Source organism: Balaenoptera physalus, assembly GCF_965194825.1.
Source record: "Balaenoptera physalus genome assembly, chromosome: 7".
Lineage (NCBI taxonomy): Eukaryota > Metazoa > Chordata > Mammalia > Artiodactyla > Balaenopteridae > Balaenoptera > Balaenoptera physalus.
In genome coordinates this window covers 67605287-67627412 of record NC_138886.1, presented here as the reverse complement: position 1 = coordinate 67627412, position 22126 = coordinate 67605287, and the positions used below count along the sequence as shown (strand labels likewise).

Below are 22126 nucleotides of genomic sequence, written 5' to 3'. Positions count from 1 at the left end.
TCCTGCAGAGGAGAAGAATGACCAAAGACCACATGAGGTTCTCAGAATCTGATTTTCCCCACGATTCTTCATTTGCTCACTCTGGCACAACCTGAGACAAACCGTGAGGACAGCAGAGTTCATCTTCTTAGCCACCGAGCTCTTTATGTGTGACTTTCAGTGTTTTCCTCTGAGCCAGGAACCTGGGGTCCCCTTGTTAACAGGAGCCCCATTGCACTGGGCTGGCCCAGGCAACTTCCTGTTTAAGATGATGGCTGCCTGTGTAATCAGTTAACATAGTTTTACAAGTTAACTAGTCTCTAGCTAAATACATCTGCCTCCACTGTGGTAGATACTACAGGTTTTCTAGACTAGGAGACTGTAAACTACAGCCTGTGGACCAAGTCCAGCTTACAGCTTGTTTTTTGTTTTTTTTTTTAAATAAAGTTTTATTGGGACACCTGTTTATTTACAAACTGTGGCTGCTTATATACCACAGTGTGATGAGTAGGATGAGTAGTTGTGTCAGAGACTGTATCATATGGCCTACAAAGCCTGAAATATCTACTTTCTTGCCTTTTACAGAAAAAATTTGCCAACCAACCCTGATCAATATAACAGCTATTCCTTTCTTCCTTTTTGATGTACAGAACCCAAGCCATCTGGCATTTTGTTACTTACAATTGATTCCATCCTCACTGTATATCCTCCTTATTAATATATCTGGGTACTGCCTGCCATATCCCAACTCAAAGGAGTGATTCCAGTGGTAGAAACTATAGGCAACTTCTAAAGCTGGTATGATAACCTGCTGCCTGCTGGCTATGCATACCTGTGAACCTCTCCACTGTGAGTGTGATCTGGCCCCAGTTTCTGAATGTCATTTGCATTCACATAGACTAAGAATCCATGGGATAGTTATTTCCTGTTTTCATCTTTTTTGCAGAATGATGAAGTGGGAGACATTCACTCTGGGGTCAGAAAGACCTGAACTGTATTGCAGGCTCAATAACTTTCTGGCTGTGTGACTTTTGGCTAGTTATTAACCTCTCTGGGGCACAGTTTGCTCATCCCTAAAGAAAGTGCTCAGTATATAATTGTGCCATGTTTGAGGAAGGATGTGAAAAAGGAAGGTATCAACTTTTTATAGAGTTTCTGAGAGACAAAAATGAGTTGTTAGGAGGAAATGTCTGGCACTTAGTACTCCCTCAATAAATATGCTTTTTCTTCTTTTCCCAGCTGGTTATACTCTAATCCTGACACCTCCAATTCCTCAATAACTATGACTGGTCTTGAATCCCTAAGACTGAGAACTTGCCTGCTACCCTGGTTTCCTATTAACTGCTTTGCTTACCATTTGATCATACTGCTCTGCACCCTATTTATTTCAGGGAATTCTAGCCTCCAAGGTGGCAAGCTGGGCCAGACCTCTGCTGACTACCTGCTGTTCATGTGTCTAGCCCTGCCCGGGATATGAACTTTGTCTGAACTTTCTAATTAATGGTTCTTGGGGAGTTATCTGAAGCTTCCTTTCGGGACTGATCATCCAAATCCAGATCTTTCTTGGGATTAATATCCCATTTATCAAATGACTAGTTCCTGACTTGGGTAATGTTCCAGTGTCCACTACTAGCTTGAACCAGCCTGTTCCAAGCCCTGTTTCTGAGTCTCAGTCCTACTGTTCTCTTCCATTTGTTCCAGTTTCCCCGGGCCCACAACCTACCTCACACAATTCTTATTATCTTATGTATATGATTCTTGAAACATGGATGTGAGATCTTGTATGATCAACATTTATTGGCTGTAAAGAGTAAAGGCACATCCTTGTATGAAGGGGCAGGGTCTCACCTAAAAGATAAAGTCATTCTTAGTATCTACAGGTATGTGTTTTGGATTATGGAAGAGAATTTAAAGAGATTCCCTTGGAGATGGAAGTGTCTGTGTGTCTGTTTATGTCAGAGGATGGGGGAGGTTATCTTTTGGCTTTGAGCCTAATAGTGGCAAGAATCCAGTAGACAGATCCTCAGTTGTGGGTATAAAGACAGGAAACAAAGAGTCCACATAAGGTGCTTATGAGATGGTTCAAGCTCGTTGGGGCCGGAGTAGATATTTCAAGATAGCGGGTTGGGAAAGCCAGTCCCTAGGATCCATACTCGCTGCTATACCTTCACCTAGAGCAGTGTCTGGCATATTATAGGTGCTTAGTAAATATTTGTTGAGCAAATGAATGAATGATGGCATAACAGCCTCTAGTTTTTAAACTGGCTTCTGCTACCTGAGGAACAGATAGCAGAAGGGTCTTGATATGGAAGGGTCTTGACTTGTTCAGGCATGAATATGAAATCAGTTTTCATTTTCCAGTAATTACTCCCAATGGGTATAGAGCTTCATTCCAGTTCTTACAGTTTAATCTGTTTCATTTTAGAACTTGAGTCTCATATTTAATTCCAAGCTCTGTTCTTCTCCTCTTGCTCACTTCCCCTACAGCCCTGGCTAGATGACTTGGGGTAAAATCTGATCTCTCATCCAATTCACAAATCAACTTTTGACCCCATGCTCTTATTACCCTATGATGGAGTAGGATGAAGGGAAAACACTGCCTGTGGTGACTTCGTTGTTGTCATTTCTGGGTCTAACACTGAATGGCACAGGATCTACGTATGTGGCTGACTTCTGAATCCTAATTCTTTTTGTGGGGTACATGCATTAGTTTTGGGAGAAGATCCTATTGTGGCCTTTTGCTCCACAGTCCCTTTATGAGAGATCCATCTTAGGCTTGACCTCTTCCTTACCCTATCTCAAGCCTCTACCATGGCTAGTAGCTTGGGAAGGGGGATGGCAGGGGAAAGACATTCTTACAAGATGGCTCAAGCCCAGCCATCTTCTTTGGTGTCCATATGATCTATGGTGAACTAAGCCTCAACACATCAAACTGTATGAATGCAGGACTCCTCTTGGCTGTCATTTACCACAGTTTTGCCATCTTGCTCTTGCTACTTTCTCCACCCTGCTGCAGCACCAGGCAAACCCACTTCTCTGGCAGAGCAACTTTCGAGAAAGAGATCAACTCTAGTCCCTGACACAATAGGCAAATCAAGCAGTGATTCTATTTAAATGTATGACTTAATGAGATCTAACCACCATAGGGCTCATCATGGAACTAGTGATGCCACCATTTTCCTTTATATTTAAAGTCATGTTCATTATAGAAAATAAAATGAAATATAGGGCTTCCCTGGTGGCGCAGTGGTTAAGAATCCGCCTGCCATTGCAGGTACACAGGTTCGAGCCCTGGTCCGGGAAGATCCCACATGCCGCGGAGCAACTAAGCCCGTGCACCACAACTACTGAGCCTGCGCTCTAGAGCCCGCGAGCCACAACTACTGAGCTCGCGTGCTACAACTACTGAAGCCCGCACGCCTAGAGCCTGTGCTCTGCAACAAGAGAAGCCACCGCAATGAGAAGCCAGCACACCGCAACGAAGAGTAGCCCTTGCTCGCTGCAACTAGACAAAGCCCGCGAGCAGCAACGAAGACCCCACACAGCCAAAAATAAATTAAAATAAAAAAAGAAAATGAAATATAGGTAAAGAACAACAGCAAAAATCACTTATAAACTCAGTCTCTAGAATAACCTTTGATATATGGACTTCCAGATTGTTTTTACAATGTATCTATATGAAATTTAAAATGTAGGAGAATGGTGGAACTATATTGCTATATTGCTTTGTGCCCTGCTTTGCTCATATAGTAATAAAAACACATCTACTACTCTATACCATTACTTATGCTGGCAACATGGCATTTCATTTTATAGATACACTGAAAACCTCATTGTAGGACATTTGGGTTCTGTCCAACTTTCCACTGTTACAAATACTGCTTTAGTAAGTATGTCTGTACTTGTAATTTTGGTCCCATTTCTAATTATTCTTTAGGATAATTCTTGGAAATATAATAGCTAGGTCAAAGGATGTTTACAATTTAAAGTTTGGATCAAAGGGTATCCATCTTTGTAAGGCTATAGCCAAAACACCCTTCAGAAATTGTGTCAAAATTTTGTACAGCAGTGCCTCTTACCTACATTCTCATCCAAGAGTAGGTATTTTTTTCTTTTTCTTTTTTGTCTAGTGAGTATCTAAGAATATCAAGGAAAGGATAAGCTTATTTTACTTCGCTTTATAAAGTAGGTGTAAGTCCAGCCTCTGGGAATGGTCAGTGCAATGAACCTGGGCAATTTCTCTCGGGGGAAAACAAGTAAAAAACTGGATAAGATTATTCAATACAGCTATTTTAGGGAGCAGAAATAGACAAAAGTTGGCAACAGTTTGAAAAGTGTTTATTCATGAAAAACGGCTACTGTATTTGATTAAAAACTGTGAATTTATAGCCTTCTTGCTTGTGAGTGTTTCCATCCCCTTCATGCTTGGGTGGCAAAAATCTACAGCTTTACCAGTTGAAGATGATGGACTTGAGTCGGAGCAGGGGACAGAGTAGCTAGAAATTTAAGGGAGAAGGGATTTTAGAAGTGAAAGAACTGTAGAAGTGTTGTGATGATAAATTCTCCATACACCCCTGTATGACGGCTAACCCGTACATGCCTGACAAAAGGACACATATGAACATGCTGTGTCATTATGTCCTTGACCCTCACACAGCTTAATAGCAACAATGGAAACTTTACTGGCTTGACTATCTTAATATAGCCTATGCCCAATTATTGGCTGGTTAGCCACTAAATTACATAAGTGCAAGGAAGATGCTTAGGCAGTCATACTAAAAACAAGAAGCAGGAAAGAAAGAAACTGAGCAGAGATACCAGCAGCTGCATATCATGAAGATGACAGATTTCATTCGGATGTATTTCAGTACAGGAAATTTAATTACCCACAAAGCGAAACAAAACCACTAGCTCCCTCCTAATACAAAATGAAATTCAGAACTGATACAGCGTATTACCTACAATGTCCACATTTCAACCAAAAATAACTAGATATTCAAAGGAAACGTAAAGAATGATTCATACTCATTGAATAATATACTCGATAGAAACTGACTTCAAGCTGGCCCACATGTTGAATTTAGCAAAAACTTTAAAGCAGCTATTATAAATATGTTTAAAAACTTAAAGAAAATTATGCCCAAATAATTAAAGAAAACATATACTATTACTAAGTAAACACAGAGAATGCCAACAAAAAAATAGAAACTATAGAAATAATCTAAAAGAAACCATAAACATGAACCTAAATCAGCTTGACAGATTTGAGAAGAAATAAGAATCAGTAAACTTGAAGACAGAGCAATACAAAGTATTCAAGTTGAAGAATGCAGAGAAAAAATATTAAAGAAAATGAACATGGAACTGAGGTATTTCAACATGTATGTCATTGGAATCTCAAAAAGAGAAGAGATATAAAAGGGGGCAGAAAAATATTTAAAGAAATAATATCTAAAAACTTATCAAATTTGTTATATTAACTACTGTTAACTAAATTAACTAATTAAATTAACCAACATTAATTAACTCGTTAACTTAATTCATGTTAACTAAGATGAGCAAAAGACCCCTAAGTAGGATAAATTAAAGAAAGACACACTTAGTTTGACATCTCGGTTAAAATGCTGAAAGCAAAAATTACAAAAAATCTCTTGAAAGTATCAAGGGAAGAACAACATATCATACACAAGGAATAATGACATGACTAACAGCTTACTCTTTATCAGACACAAGAGGCCACAAGATATTGTATTACATAATTAAAGTGCTTAAGAATAAAACAAGTGTTAACCAGGAATTCTATATCCATTGAATGTATCCTAGAAAGAGGAAGGTGAAATATAGACATTTTGAGATAAGAAAATTTGTCACTAGCAGACCTATGTTATAAGAAATGCCGAAGGGATTTCTCTAAATGGAAGGAAATGACAACAGATTATAACTTAGATTCACAGGTAAGAATGAAGAACCACAGAAATGGGGTGTGTATGTGTGTACATATGTATATGTATGTGTATGTGTATATTATTTTCTTCCTTTAATTACTTTAAAAGATATATTGCTATTTAAGCTAATAATTGTAACACAGTACTTTTGGATTTACGACTTATATAGATGTAATTTAAAAAAAACACAAAATAAGAGAAAGAGCTATATTGATACACAATTCCTATATTTTAATGTAAGTCAGTTAATTTCAAGCAGATGGTGATAAGTGAAGGATGTGAATTGTAATCTCTATAAGCAATTGTTAGGACAAATAGACAGAAAGTAAATGAAACTACAGAAGATTTAAAAATTCTATAAATCACCTGACCTGACTGACATCTATAGAAAGCTCCAGATAATAACAAATAGATATATTTTGTAAGTGCATATAGAAAATTCTATTCATTGTATGACTAGCATAGACCATATGTTAGGTCATAAAATAAGCCTGAATATATTTCAAAGATCTGGAATTATGTTCTCCAACAACAACAGAATTTAATTAGAAATAAATGACAGAAATAAATCTGGAAAATTTCCACATATTCCCACAATTCAAAGTAACCCACGGGTCAAAGAAGAAATAAGAAAATATATTAAATTGACAGAAAACAAAATATCAAATCAAAATCTGTGGGATTCAGCTAAAGCCATGCCTATGGGGAAATTTACTGCTTTAAATGCTTATATTACAAAATCTCAAGGAATCCAACAAAAACCTACTAGAATTACACAATGAATTTAGCAAGGTCATCATATTTCTAGTCAGTAGCAAAGATCAATCTGATAATAACGTTTAAAAATACATTAATAATACCATCAAACAAAACACTTAGAAATAAATTTAATAAATGATATATAAGACTCGAACACTAAAATCTACTAATCATTGATGAGATAAATTAAAGAAAACTTAAATAAAAAGATATACTAGGTTCATAGATGGGAAGACAATATTGTTCATATGGCAATTTTTGCCACACTGTTCTACAGATATAATGCAATCCCAGTATGAATCCAATAGGTTTTTTTGTGTGTGTAGAAATGGACAAGCTGGCTATAAAATTAATATGGAAATTCAGAAGACTAGAATAGCCAAAATAATTTTAAAAAAGAAGAACAGAGTCAGGGGACTTACACTACCTGATTTAAAGATTTACTATAAAGCTACTATAATCAAGTCAGTGTGGTTTTAGAATAAGAACTTACACATAGATCAAGGGAACAAAAATTAAGGTCAAGAAATAGACTCATATTTGATTTTATATATGAAATGTTTATTGAGAAAGGTGCCAAGTAATTTAATGTTGACAGGATAGTCTTTTTAATTAATGCTGCCGGCATAACTGTATTTTTATATGGGAAAAAAAGTAAACTTCTATCTTTACCTCATTCCGTAAGCATTAACTTGAAATGGATAAGAGGCCCAAACCCAACTGCTAAAAATCACAAAACTTCTAAAAGAAAAGACAGAAAAAATCTTACAGACTGTGAGTTAGGCAAAGATTTCTTAGGACACAAAAATAAATGAATCATGAAAGAAAAAATATTTATATATTGGACTTCAAACAGAAAATTTTGCTCATCAAAAACTATCATTAATAAAATGAAAAGGCAAACCGTATATTGGAAGAAAACATCTGCTAAATATCTATCTGACAAAGAGTTATTTTCTAAACTATATAGAAGTTTTACAACTCAATAATAAAAACACAAATACCCAATAAGAAAGGAGTCAGAGGATAGATCTGAAAAAACAACTCACCAAAGAAAAAACACAAATGGCCAATAATTACAGTGAGATATCAGTACATACGCACCAGAAAAGCTCAAAGAAAAAGACTTACTGAGCATGTGATCAAGTTGGAACTCTCATACATTGTTGATGGAAATGAAAAATAGTCATGCTCCCTGGAAAGCAGTTTAGCAGCTCAACATAAAGTTAAACATAAACTTATCATAAAACCTAGTAATCGTACTCTGAAGTACTTATCCAAGAGAAATGAAAACATGCCTACATAAAGACCTGTACACAAATATATACAACAGTTCTATTAATAATAGTCCCAAACTGGAAACAGCAGCAAACGTCCGTGACTCATGAGTGGATTAACAAATACTGGTACAACCATGCAATGGAATACTACTCAGGAATAATTAAAAAAAAAAAAAAAAAAAAAAGAATGGATTATTGATATATGAAAGAATATGGATGTCCCTCAAAAATATCATGCTATGTGAAAGAAGTCAGATATAGAAATAATGAAATAACAGAAATTATACAGCATCTGATTTTATTTAAAATCCTACAAAAGGCAAATCTATAGTGACAGAAAGATCAGTAGTTGCCTGAGGCTGGGGGTGGGAAACAATTGCCAATAAAACAAGATAACTTTATATGGTTATGGAATCATTCTGAAACTTGATTGTGGTTGGTGGTATTTGGATAACTACATGTATTTACCCAAATTAATAGAACTGTACACTTAAATTGAATTAATTTTATTGTATGTAAATTATGCATCAATAAAACTGTTAAGTAAAGGGTATGAAACTATGCAGGAGTGCTGTGAACAACAGTTTTTGTAAACAGCTATAAAGCAGTATGCACAATAATGGGAATAAGTGAACAAGCTCTCTCTCACCCTCATTTCATCGCTTTTAAACTACATTACTAGAGGCAATGACTAAGAGGGCTTTTGAAATTAGTTTTTACTCTTTCTCTAAATACTCCCAACTGAATAGTAGTGGTTCCTTCATCTAAAATACCAAATACAAATTCTGCCCAGATGGACAAAAGATGTATTGTCTTCAAACCACTCGGTTGGCTCTCTTATACTTAACTTTTACTTCAGATATCCAAGTTTAAAAGCAACCAGATGAAGTTTTATGGAATTTTGTAAAGAGAGGGGGAAAAAGAAGACAACGATGAAGAAGAAATAATGAAAACAACTTTTGCTCATGGGAGGAAATTTGCTGTGCCAACTTTTAGTTCAGAATGATCTTTCATTGGCCACATTCCAAATTCCTCAAAGTACAGGCTTATAATGGAAGTGCTGACACAATCTCAAATGTAGCGCTGTGAACAGGATGATATAATAAATGGTGGGTAAATCTACTTACTATCTTTTATGATAGTCTCCTTCCTTTGCAACAATTCAACTCATTTTAGTTTCTGTTGTTACTGTAGAATTATGTGAGAAAAGTGACTGAAGATCACGTCTTTTCCACACTCTGTTTCTCTGCACTCATTATATAAAAATTAACCTTGGTGCGGAAGATTTTCAGACTTTTTTCTCCCTACATTGGCATAATAAGATCTTTTATGTATTTTGTTTGCATCAAGTACAAACTTTCTTTTCATTTCATCCATTCCTGTTGTCTTATTAAATAACTCAAACACTGTGGGATTCTTTTTAAACTACTAGTTCCTTTCAAGAAGGTATCATCAATTTCTGTAACTGAAAAGAATCTAGATTAATAATTGTTACTTATTTGGGTGAAAGAAATATTAGCTCAGTTTTCACGTGTGCTTTTGTACTTTATATTTCCTGCTATATGAAGAATCACACAACTAAACAATGCTGCATTATTACCATATGTTAATCTGAAACTTAATGCGTAGAAAGAAAGAGCACTAGATAGCAAGTATATTTTTAAAAATGCCTCAAATAAACCATGTCTAGAGAGATTGTTAATGATTCAAGCCTTTCCATAACATACTTGAAATAATTGGACTAAACTGCATGGAAGAAAATTCACAGTTCTTACTTTAGCAATGCATGTGTGAGATATTTAAACCTTTCATTTAAAGTTTCTTTTCCATGGCTTCATCTGGGATTCATCCTCCGAATTATTTAAGCCTAAATGTTAAATAGGTCTTTCAAATTATGATTTGCATGTGTGCACACAAGGGGCATGACTTACATTGTTGTGAGAAGCATACGTGAGAATTTCCTGAATTTAGAGCATATAAAAATCTCTAAGGGTCTTTCTGCACAGTTGACAATGATTAAGATCTGGTACGATAAATGTAGACATTTGATACTCAACCGTGGAGGACTGATCACTCACAATTGGGTAACAGGATGTGGAGCCTTCACATGACATTTTGTCCATAGAAACGTAGGTCCCATCCAAGGAACTGGATGGGGTTTACCACATGGCTGGCACTGTGGGTGGAATGAATCTGGTTTCAACTTTCAGGTGGGATCAACACATAAAACTTGCCCTCCTAATGGTACACAATTGACATTCTCACTGGTAGAATAAGAATGATGCCAAGAACTAAATTAGCTGAAAATTTTTCTCTCAAATTTGGAAGATGACTGTAGCCAGGGGGCCTCTATAGCCAAAATTACTAGAGATGCCTGCACTGCTCTTGACTAATTTTCTACTTCTTTGCTCATAAATAAATGTCTTAATTTTTGTAGGAAAGTAAAAGGCTCAGTGACTGCTATATGACTTCTGGGATATAACATTAAAAGTGTTCTACTATGAACGCCGATGTTACAGGAAGTGTATGTCCTGAACCCTTCTTCCCCCTGTAATCATCTTCCTATAGGCAAAAGGATAAGTGTGTCTATTTCCAGTATCCTAATTCTACTTATTATTTTAAAAATTTTATTCTTCTCTCCCACCTTTACATTATAATTTAGACAAATGATGCCTTCACTCATTAAAAATAATGTAACAGGGGCTTCCTTGGTGGTGCAGTGGTTAAGAATTCGCCTGCCAATGCAGGGGACATGGGTTCGAGCCCTGGTCCAGGAAGATCCCACATGCCGCGAAGCAACTAAGCCCATGTGCCACAACTACTGAGCCCGCGTGCCTAGAGCCTGTGCTCTGCAACAAGAGAAGCCACTGCAGTGAGAAGCCCGTGCACCACAAGGAAGAGTAGCCCCTGCTCACCACAACTAGAGAAAGCTCGCGTGCAGCAACAAAGACCCAATGCAGCCAAAAATAAAAGAAAACAAAACAAAACTAATGTAACAATGTGACTGCTCTCACTAGGCAGCATATGAGACAGTACAAAGATTGGTACAGACTTTAATTGCTATGAGCTCAAAGAAAGGAATGATATCTTTAGTGGTAAGAGAAAGCATAATGGAGGAGATGGGACTTGAGTGTGAAATGGATAGAAAAGGGGCAGGTAGATGAAAGAGAGATAAGGGTCTAGGATGATCTTTGTAATGTCTAGGAAAACCATTTTCTGCGGAGGAGTTGATGCGGGGCTCAACACTCAGGGAACATGTGTGCCTTCTCCATGTATAAGTCCTATAGTTGTAAAATGACTCTTAAAGGCTACCTTCAACTGCACAGATCCTAAACTCTTAGCATTAATAGAAAATGGGAACAAATCTGCCATTTTACAATGACCTTTGTTTGGGACATTTTTATTTACCTCCTGTATTTGTTAAAGTGAGGTGAGATGATGGAACAGATAAACCATCAAAATTTCATTAACTTAACACAATAAACATTTCTGTCTTGCTCACAATACAGACCAATGTAGATGCTACAAGTTGGGTGGCCTTCTACCCACCAACCACCTGATCATTCTGAAACTCAGGCTCCTTCCATCTTGCAGTCCCACCCCCTTCTAGGGTCTTAGACTCCTCTTCATTCAGAAAGAGAGCATGGAGAAGATACATCTGCCTCTTCAGCACTTCCCAGCATGACATGTGTCACTTCCACTCATATGTCCTATGTCCTTTGGCTACAACGAGTTACAGTGTCCTAATTAGATGCAAGAAGGCTGGAAAATGTAGTTCCTAGCTAGACAGGGACTACTACCCCATGACAACTCAACATTGTGGAAGGGAAACATGAAACTTTGATAGTCAGCTACCTGTTCCCGCCACACCTCTACAAATGTGTGTGTGTGTGCGTGTGTGTATACATATATATGTATATATATATATATCAGGCCATTATGTCTAAATGATCTTGCATTTTTGGAAAAATTTCCAGTAAAGCAATAGGTCAACTGGATTATGATAGAAATATTAATAAGGCTTACCTAGGAATCATTCTTAGATTACTACTCATATTTCTCAGCTGGCATTCATTCCATTCAATGATCACCCGAAAAAAGAACTTATCAGAAATTCAGCTCCTCAGCAAAGTCTTTCTGGCTCTAGGGAAGGATAGTAAGAGAATTCTGTCTTTGTAGATTTTGGTATTCTAGTTGAATTGCCTCATTAGAAGTCCCTCTGGCCTCTTACGGAAAATAGTCTTGTACAGACAGCACCTAATAATAAATCTCCCAAAAGCTGCTCTTCCTGAATCCTGGTCCCTGAGATGTCACCGTACAGAGCTAGTTGCTCATCCATAAGAAAGCAGGATAAATCTAAATAAGCGGTTAGGACACACAAACAAAATAATAAAAGATGAAGAGGAAACAATCCCTCCATGGAGTCTCCCACATTGGTTTGTGGTAACACATTTGTTTCTAGTTCTGGGGAAAGTTTAGAGTATGGCTTTGAACAGCACCCGAACAAAACTACAAGGGGCTTGTCCATACTCTTTTCCAAGGCAATGACCCTTTAGGGTTCACCATGTTTTTCAAGTAGGTCAGTTATAAAATGAAAAGAGACATTTTTGCAAAACCCATTAGTGGCCAAGATGATTATGCTCTAATTGTTTCTATATTTTAAAGGAAATCCATTGCCAAATTTATCAATAATGAGACAACACTGATCCACTCTTAGAAAACCATTATATATTCTCCTTTTGGTGTTTTTTACTGGCATTCAATTGTCAGGTATTTTTATTTGATGTTTTATGTACTTTCATAGATCTCCAAGTTTCAAGTTTATTAGAAAGACCTATAGAGAAGGTCTCAAGAAATCCATGCATAGGGATCCTACAGCGTTATTCCTTCATTTGGTACATGTTTATTGAGCACTTATGACGTAGAGACACCAGGCTAAATTCTTTAAAGGATATAAAAGTAAATTGACCGCCCCCACCCCGCAAGGAGTTTACAATATAGCTGGAGAGAGGTGATATTTATATAACTATAAAGCAAGAGTCTACACATTTTATTGGGCATGATATCATATCGCATCACCTCGTTCCATAGACTACTTTCCAATATGAGTCCAAGAAGGATTATTATTCTGTGTTCTATAAATGTTTACCAAAAACATTTTAACACATATCTGATTTTCTTCTTGTATAGCTATGTAACAGTATAGACTGACTAGGATATACCCAACACTTTATATAGACTCTTAGAACTCTAAGAAATACCATTCTGTAGGCAACAATCTTCTTTCTATAGGATCCTTTGAAGTTTTAATGTTACTGAAAGTTTAGCTTATTGAGGGATATATGTTCATTTCTGAAGGAGTTTGATATTCAATTTTATATGCCATAGGAGAAAAGGAACATAAAAACCCCAATGAGGTATCACCAAATAGCCTTATTTTCCAATGTCATGAATAGACAAAAGATCTTACTAGCAAGGGAATCACCATGTGCTGTATAGAAAGAACCTATTGCAGCTTTCCTTCTTTTGAAAGTACACACTGACAATGAGCCAGTCTGTCAGCTGAAAAGGTATTTGGTGATTTAGAGAGGACTCCACTGCCCTTCTCTCTTCCGTTTTCTCTCTGGCCAACCCACACTCCTGGAAGAAAGGAAAAACATACTGCTCAGGGCCTAGAGAAATGAATGGAGGCATTGTCAGCCCAGAGAGGACAGGAATGCTTCACACATTGATCATCTTCTTCTCATCATGTCCACTCCTCTCTCTTCCCCCAAATATTTTTAAATGACTAATATCTGACCAAATGACATAAAAGAATGACTCTGAAATCTTATCAAGTGTATTTTTGTGGAGCTACTGTGATCTGTAATTTAAAACTGAGTAATTAAATCAAAGTAGAAAGAAACTAGCAAGAAGGGAAAATAAGTCACTGATCTTGGGACTAATACCAAAAGGAGGTTATTGTGTTTATGAGTTATATGCTGTTACAATAAATACAGGTACCAGTGACCCCCAACCCCAGACTCTTGAATATAGCTGACAGGAAAAGAGATAGCAAAATAAATACAATGACCAAAAGCATCTAGTAAAAAGCATTCCAAATGTTTAGTATAAGATTCAACTTCCAAAGTTTCTGATAAAAGACACATAATTTAACGTGGCAAATTAAACAAATAGAAGGTTCACATCTTCCTGGTTTTTTAAAAATTTAATAGAACAGTACATATTTCCCAGTTAAATGAATTTTAGTTCTCAGTACAATACTTGCATTTTTAAAATCTGACCATTTATTTTGTAAAATACAACTTAGAAATTGCTAGATCAAAATGTTTAAAACTGATTCTAGAGTTTACTTCGAAAGAGATGCGTGAGATTATGAAAAACTAGAACCCAGGGTAAGAAGACTTCTAAGGAAACTTTCATTCAGAAAGGAATGTATGCATCAAAGACTCCGAAAGAAAATATCTTGGCTTCTGGAATCAGTGTCCTACTTTTCTAAGAGTTTTTTTTTAAGGGGTAGATAGATAGCCCTTGAGTAAGCTGAGAAAAGCTTAAGTGCTTATAATGCATAAGTTAATTTCCTACTACTTTTCTGAAATTAAAATTTTAAAATATACTTATAAAGATAGTTTAGGAATCTAGTTCTTTATATCTAGAACATTTACAGATTGAATAGATTGAATTTTGTCTATTCTTTCTTTACTTTTCATAGAGTGCTTTCCCCTTAACTAAGAACTTCTGTGGGTTGAATACAATGACAGGTTCATTTCTGTAAGCCATGCGCTGAAGCATGGGTAATGCACAAATTTTACATTTCCTGCCATTTGTCCTCTCTTCTGGTGGCAAGAAAAATGTGTTTCTGATAAATTTCTGAGTATGAACTAATCTGAATTCAATTTGGTCATTTGCAAGACTCAGGTCTTGTGTTTACCAGCTCTCTCACCTGTAAGAACTATAAAAGATAAAAGCTCAAAACGTTACCCTTTAAATACCATCTGGAACTGAGCTTGGCTGATACCCATACAATGAGGTAAGAAATCACTGCATGACTGACTATACTGCCTCCAAAAATAGTCCCCAAATGACACTGCACCTAACTTGGCCTTGGGAGCCCAGACATGATTCAAAATAGCTCCAGTGCACCTGGGAGAAGAGTATTATAAAGTGATGTCTGTAAAGTCCTGCACAGTAGAACTGTTAGATGTCACTGCAATTCTTCAGGCAAAGCACACAGAAGTCAGATCAAATGAAGCAGTAGCAAGATACTGCGACCTGTAATCCATCCTGTACCTGAGCAAGCTCCTCCTTGCTGTGCACAGTGTCTGCAGGTGAGGAACTGAAGAGGTTAGAGGCAATCCAATTCCAAAGGTGAGGACCCAGGAGTATTCATCTCAAGGATACTGGGCCTGGAGCGTGATTGCAATTTGGCAAGCCCAAGCCTCATCAACTGTAATTCACTTGTCCAGAGAAAGATTTAAGGAAAAAAATGAACCAATGATGCAAGGCACAGAAATGGAAAAATTCCAAAGAGTCAGAGGTTGGTCACGTTTACTCAATCATGGCCAACAAGGTTAATCATTAGAGCCCCTGAAGTGAAACGATCACCTTAGTGAAGAAGATGGACGCAAGTCATGTTCCCTGAGGGTGACCCCTTAGAGACACCTGGATTCCTTTGTTCTGGCTTTATATCTATAAAAGCTCAGTAAACACATAAAACTTCTTATTCTAGTTTCAGCTTTCCCAGAGCTCATCCACAGGGAGAGAGTGCCTGACCCTTACTTGACAGTTTATATGACACCAGGAAATCATGAAGTATCATCTTTGATTATGAATGGATATCCATATTCATCTCTGTCTACTTAAATCAGTTCGATTAGTAAGTCTCATTCAGTTCTCTTGGATGATTGACTCTGGATTACCCAACACAGTTATTTTTAAACTGAGGACTAGACCCTGGTCCACAGTGACTTCGCTCAGGTGATGGCCTCCTAGATGAGACCCATCCCCTTCGCTACAACATCCTTCCTAGCAAACCACAATTCACCCAGGTAGAAAAGTTATGCTAGAAAAGAAACACAAATGAGAAAATGATCAATGTTTTCTAGGCAAAGGCAAGGCAATTAGAAGCACACAATCAGAGAAAGCAGTGGTTCCTGCTGTCCTGCTAAATGTTAGGGATATTAATATTATTAGGGATATCAATGCCTGATAAAAATAATGCTACAAACCAGGATGTACTTTTAAAATTTTTAATATTTTAAAAATTATTAAATTCGTATATTTTTGCTTTAAATTTTAGTTATTTTATTTTAAATTTAAAATATTTCATTTTAATGTCAAAAATATCACTCTAAAAACAGTGAGCTCTCTAGCGCCCTTATTGGCAGGTCTAACCTTCACAGTCTGGGTTTTCATTCTGGATGATGGGTATGGTTCCGGTAACATCATTCATCCTGTGCCATATCTGCAAATTTATAATAAGTTGCAGTACAGCCCAGTTTTCCCATAATTTCATTTTCTTAAACATTTAAGCATCCTCCTTCCTTTTAGAGTTGTATACCATGTGTGTGAAAATATTCTATTTTAGATGATTTTAAAAGGCAGTTTTGCAAAAATTTCTCAATGCTCATGTAAAGACAATAGCTATCATAGTCTGTTTTAAAAATGAATAGTAAAAAGTTATTATCTTTGCAGACTGTCAAATGAACATAGCATGTTCACAGGGTGGACAACATGCTGAATATTTTACTGTAGCTTATTTATTCAGTCATTCAATAAATGTTTTCCGAGAACCTATTAGTGCGAGGGAACAAAACAGACAAAAAATCCCCGACTTTGTGTAGCGGGAGAAAGAGAAAATAAAGGATGAGTAAGTAAAATAAAAAGTATGCTAGGAATAAGTACTCAAGGGAAGAAATGAAGCAGGAAGAGGGATATACAGCTTTGGTGCTGGGGTGGGGGTAGTATTGACATTCAGATGAGCTGGTCAGGGCAGGCCTCATCAGGAAGCTAAGTCTTGAGTAAAGACCTGAATGAGTTGAGGATCAAGATGAATTGTGCAGATACCTGGCAGAAGAGCATCTGTAAACCCAATCCAAAAATGGGCGGAAGACCTAAATAGACATTTCTCCAAAAAGACATACAGATGGCTAACAAACACATGAAAAGATGCTCAACATCACTAATTATTAGAGAAATGCAAATCAAAATTACAGTGAGGTATCACCTCATACCAGTCAGAATGGCCATCATCAAAAAATCTACAAACAATAAATTCTGGAGAGGGTGTGGAGAAAAGGGAACCCTCCAACACTGTTGGTGGGAATGTAAATTGATACAGCTACTACGGAGAACAGTATGGAGATTCCTTAAAAAACTAAAAATAGAACTACCATATGACCTAGCAATCCCACTACTGGGAATATACCCAGAGAAAACCATAATTCAAAAAGACACATGCACCCCAATGTTCATTGCAGCACTATCTGCAATAGCCAGGACATGGAAGCAAGCTAAATGTCCATTGACAGATGAATGGATAAACAAGATGTGGTACATATACACAGTGGAATATTACTCAGCCATAAAAAGGAACGAAACAGTGCCATTTGCAGACATGGATAGATCTAGAGACTGTCATACAGAGTGAAGTAGGTCAGAAAGAGAAAAACAAGTATCAGATAATATCGCTTATGTGTGGAATCTAGAAAAAAAATGGTATAGACGACCTTATTTACAAAGCAGAAATAGAGACACAGATGTAGAGAACAAACGTATGGATACGAAGGGGGAAGGGGGGGTGGGATGAATTGGGAGATTGAGATTGACATATATACACTATTGATACTATGTATAAAATAGATAACTAATGAGAACCTACTCTATAGCACAGGGAACTCTACTCAATGCTCTATGGTGACCTACATGAGAAGGAAATCCAAAAAAGAGAGGCTATATGTATACATATACCTGATTCACTTTGCTGTACAGCAGAAACTAACACAATATTGTAAAGCAACTGTACTCCAATAAAAAAAAAATTCAAATGTGAAACTCAAAAAAATAAGAAGAGCATCTGGAGAAAGGCCCCGAGGTAGGACATGCCTGGCAAAGTCAAGGAACAGGAGGCCAGTGTATCTAGAGCCTAAGTCAGTGTTTCTCAAACTGGGTTCCTTGATCCCTAGGATTCTAAAGTGTCTTTTGATAGCATTTTTACTCAAAGATTATGAGAAAAATACTACAATAGTGGCTACCTCTAATACCAGCATAAACAGTGACTGAGTACTTACAAGCCAGGCAGTGTGCTAAGCACTTTGTCTTACTTAACCCTTACAGCAACTTTGTAAAACAAGTTACTATTATTAAAATATACTGTTATTATAACCATATAACAGAGAGAGGAAAGGCTTGGCAAAATAAAGTCATTTGTCCAAGGCTACACCGTGGGTGATAAGAGTCAGAATTTAAATCTCGGCTGTTTGACTCTCAATCCAGTGCCTCCAATACAAATCAGTATCCTGTACTTCAGAGTGTGTGTGCGTGTGTGTGTGTATAAAAGAGAGAGATTTCAAAATTTTGCCTACTTCTCTACCAGTTGTATGCCAAAACCAACTTTGATATGTCTGTTCACTAATCATCAGGAAATAACCTGTAATAAACATTAAGTCAAATGCCCATCAATGGGTGAATAGATATAAAAAAATGTGGAATATACATACAATGGAATATTATTCAGTCAGGAAACTTTGCAGTATGCGACAACGTGGATGAACTTTGAGGACATTATGTTAAGTGAAATAAGCAAGTCACAGAAGGACAAATACTGCATGACTCCACTTACGTTGAAGTAACTAAAATAGTCAAATTCATAGAATCAAAGAGTGGACTGCCGGTTGCCAAGGCCTATGGGGAAGGGAAATGGGGAATTACTAATCAATGGGCATAAAGTTTCAGTTAAATAAGATGAATAAACTCCAGAGATCTGCTCCACAACCTTGTGCCTGTGGTCAATAAACTGTGTTATACACTTAAAAATTTAAGAGAGAAGATGTCATGTTAAGTGTTCTTACCACAATAAAACACATTTTTTTAAAATGTTAATAAATAATTTTATTTATTTGAAAATTTAAAAAATTACTAACATTAAAAATATCCTCAAACACACTGTCATTAAATTTTAAGTAGAAATTCACCATGTCACTCAGGCACCACACTTTCTAATGTCCTTCACTCCTGTTGGCTAAGGAAATGAGGAGTCATTCGGCTCCCTCTGGGGCCTTGGAAGGGGGTTTCTTAGACCATGCTCCTGGCTTCCGAATGCCTCCACCTCTTGTCTGTGGACATCACTTCCCACCCCTACAGCCTCTTCTTTTGGATGACATACCTCTTCAGCTGAGAGCTCTCCTATACTGCACCAAGGAATTTAGACTTGGTAGGAAAGACAGTGTTTTAATGAGGACTGACAGATGATCAGTTGTTTTAGAATAGTAACTCTGGAGGCAAGGTGGAAGATGAATTCAAGTCTGGAGAGAATGGAGCTTAGAGATCAATTTAGAGAAATCTCAGGCAAGAAATGATGAGATCCTGAAATACAGATGGGGGGAGGTTTGGGCTGCCATAACAAAATACCACAGACTGGGTGGCTTAAACAACAGACATTTATTTCCTCACAGTTCTAGAGGCCAGAAGTCCACGATCAAGGTGCCAGCAAATTTGGTTTTTGGTGAGAGCTCTCTTCCTGCCTTGCAGGTGGCCAACATCTCACTGTGTGCTCACATGGCCTTTCTTCCATGTGTGCCTGGGGTGGGGGATGGGAAAGAAGGGCGGGGGAGAAAGCACTCTCTCTGATGTCCTTCCTATAAGGACACTAATCCTATCAGAGCAGGGACTTACCCTTATGACCTCATTTAACCTTAATAAATTTCTTAGAGACCCCATCTCCAAATACAACCACACAGGGGTTAGGGCTTCACCATATGAGGGGATGGGGTTTGGGGGCATAATCATTCAGTCCATAACAGTATCTGGGATTTTGGTTTTGGAACTTGAGTTCAGGCTGGAATGTGAGAATGTCAACCTATAAATGAGAACTGAACCAATCACTGTTGATGAGATTACTGAAGAACACTGCAGAAAGAGGAGTGCTGAGGGGTTCTACAACTCCAGGTGGTGCCGACATTGAGGAAGCACACGCAGGAAGCAGCAGGAGCCAGGAAATTAAGGAAACAAACAAACAGAAAGGTAAAGGTACGACCAGGCAGGAGGAATACTAAGACATTCAAGGAGAGGATGACTGGAGATTGAATAATGTTAAAACCCCTTCTCTGAGTAGTATGTGCAGTGAGAAATACCCATTAAATATGGTACCAAATGTGTTATTAGTAACCTGCATCCCTTCAACACAACATGTGCTATCACACGGCTATAGTTTCTTGATTGAGCAATCCTTTACTGAGCTCCTCATGTGCCAACCACCGTGCTAGGGGCAGTGATGAAAAAGATAAATAACATATGCCTTCCAGGGTCTTAATAGTGAAACACTTACTTTACTGCTGTCAGAAAGCTCTGAGCTACAAGTCCTGGGCACACAGGTACAGGGCTTGTACCCAGTCTCCTTGGTCTAACTATTCTGGCCCAGCCTAATTCATTAGTCAAATGTGTAACAGGCTGTTATGTATATTTTCACTTCCTAGTTCCAAATTTTGCTCTTAACCTGCTCAGATATTCTTTCAGTGTGGATCCCAGGTGTACCCGCGTTGAAAGCACTCTCTCTATAGTCACGTGAATAATCCATATGGTCTCTTGCTCCCCTACTTGCAGAACTCGACCAGAACCAGTTTATCTTTTGAGCCCGCATACCCCAATGATCCCTCTTGGGTTTCCTTTATCCTGTTTGAAATATTCCTGGTGGACTTGATATTCGTACGTCAGTATCCAGCTCTTGTTGGTGTCATATGAGAATCTCTGGCTTGTACCAAATCATCCCATCCCTCCCCCGGTTCTCAGATTCTCTACTCACTCGCCCAGAAGCTTCCGTATTTCATCACATAAATCGTCACCTTCAAGAGTAAGAGAAACTCACTGGCAGTCTATCCATTGAACGGGTCTTGTAGAATATGCTTTCTTTGGCCAACACAGTGTTGTAAATTTAAAACAACTAGTTTCTCACATTTAAAAATCGGGAATTTTTTTACATTAAAAAAAAATCTGGATTTCGATGTTCTCTTGAAAAATCAGACAATCTGACCACAATCCTGCCTGCCAAGCACTGGTTAGTGCCGTGGGCCCTGCAGCCTTTACCAGGATCACAGGTGTTCTGGTGTGCCACAGTCTCCACCGCTCCTCACACACAACCCCCAGCTCCTTTGTACTCCACAGGTCACTGCTCTCATTTCATTTCTTATCGGGCTCTTCAAATATTTGCATTTATGACCCTCCCTCTGGAAAGACACATCTACAAGGAAGCTGTAGGGTTCGCTCAACTGTATCTATCATGCAACTCTTTAGTCGAACTCTCACTTTTTATAAATTCTGGTATGTCTAAAATGACCATCTATATTATAATTGTATCTTTCAAGCCAGATGAGAAATTCACATATTTTGCTGAGGATGAGCTTTAGAGGTTTTATGTTGGAGACTCATTAACACCTGCTTCTTTCATGGGGCACTCTCATTTACCGATCATCAACAAACTGTTTTATTATCACCTGTTGAAGGCTATTTTTTCCATGCTCTGAGTTCCATTCTTGATTTTATTTAGGCTGCTTCCAAAAAATACATAATATATGAATGCCAGCGAAGGCAGTTTTCTTTTTGCTTTTGGTAAATGTGTGTTCTGTTTTTACTGCAGTGTAGTCCTCTAGGAGTGCTGAGACAGCTGCTATTCAGACTGTAGCTACCTATTGATAAATGGCAGACTTTGGTCTACAGCACTGTTAATCCAGCATCTTGAACTGGCAAAGGTTAGAAGACTGTTCCATCGTAAATCTCCCCAGAACCAAATATTTACTTGAAAAGCATATGTGCCGAATTCTAGAATAAATAGAGAGAGGGTGATGTGGCCACAGGTGAAAGGTCTGAAACTCAGAATGCACATGTTGTGTCCTGAGATGTGTCTCTAGCTTCCTGTGGGATTTCAGGAAAATCACTTAACTTCCCTAAATT

General features: G+C 37.6%; 1 long non-coding RNA gene across 1 annotated transcript in view; it reads right to left on the bottom strand.

Moving 5' to 3' along the window:
* Positions 1-4300: 4300 nt before the first annotated feature.
* LOC309663711 overlaps positions 4301-22126 on the bottom strand; it is a 380443-nt gene continuing 362617 nt past the window's right edge. Inside the window, exon 3 of the long non-coding RNA XR_014265417.1 lies at positions 4301-4475. This is a non-coding gene — a long non-coding RNA (uncharacterized lncRNA). The remainder of the gene's footprint in view (positions 4476-22126) is intronic.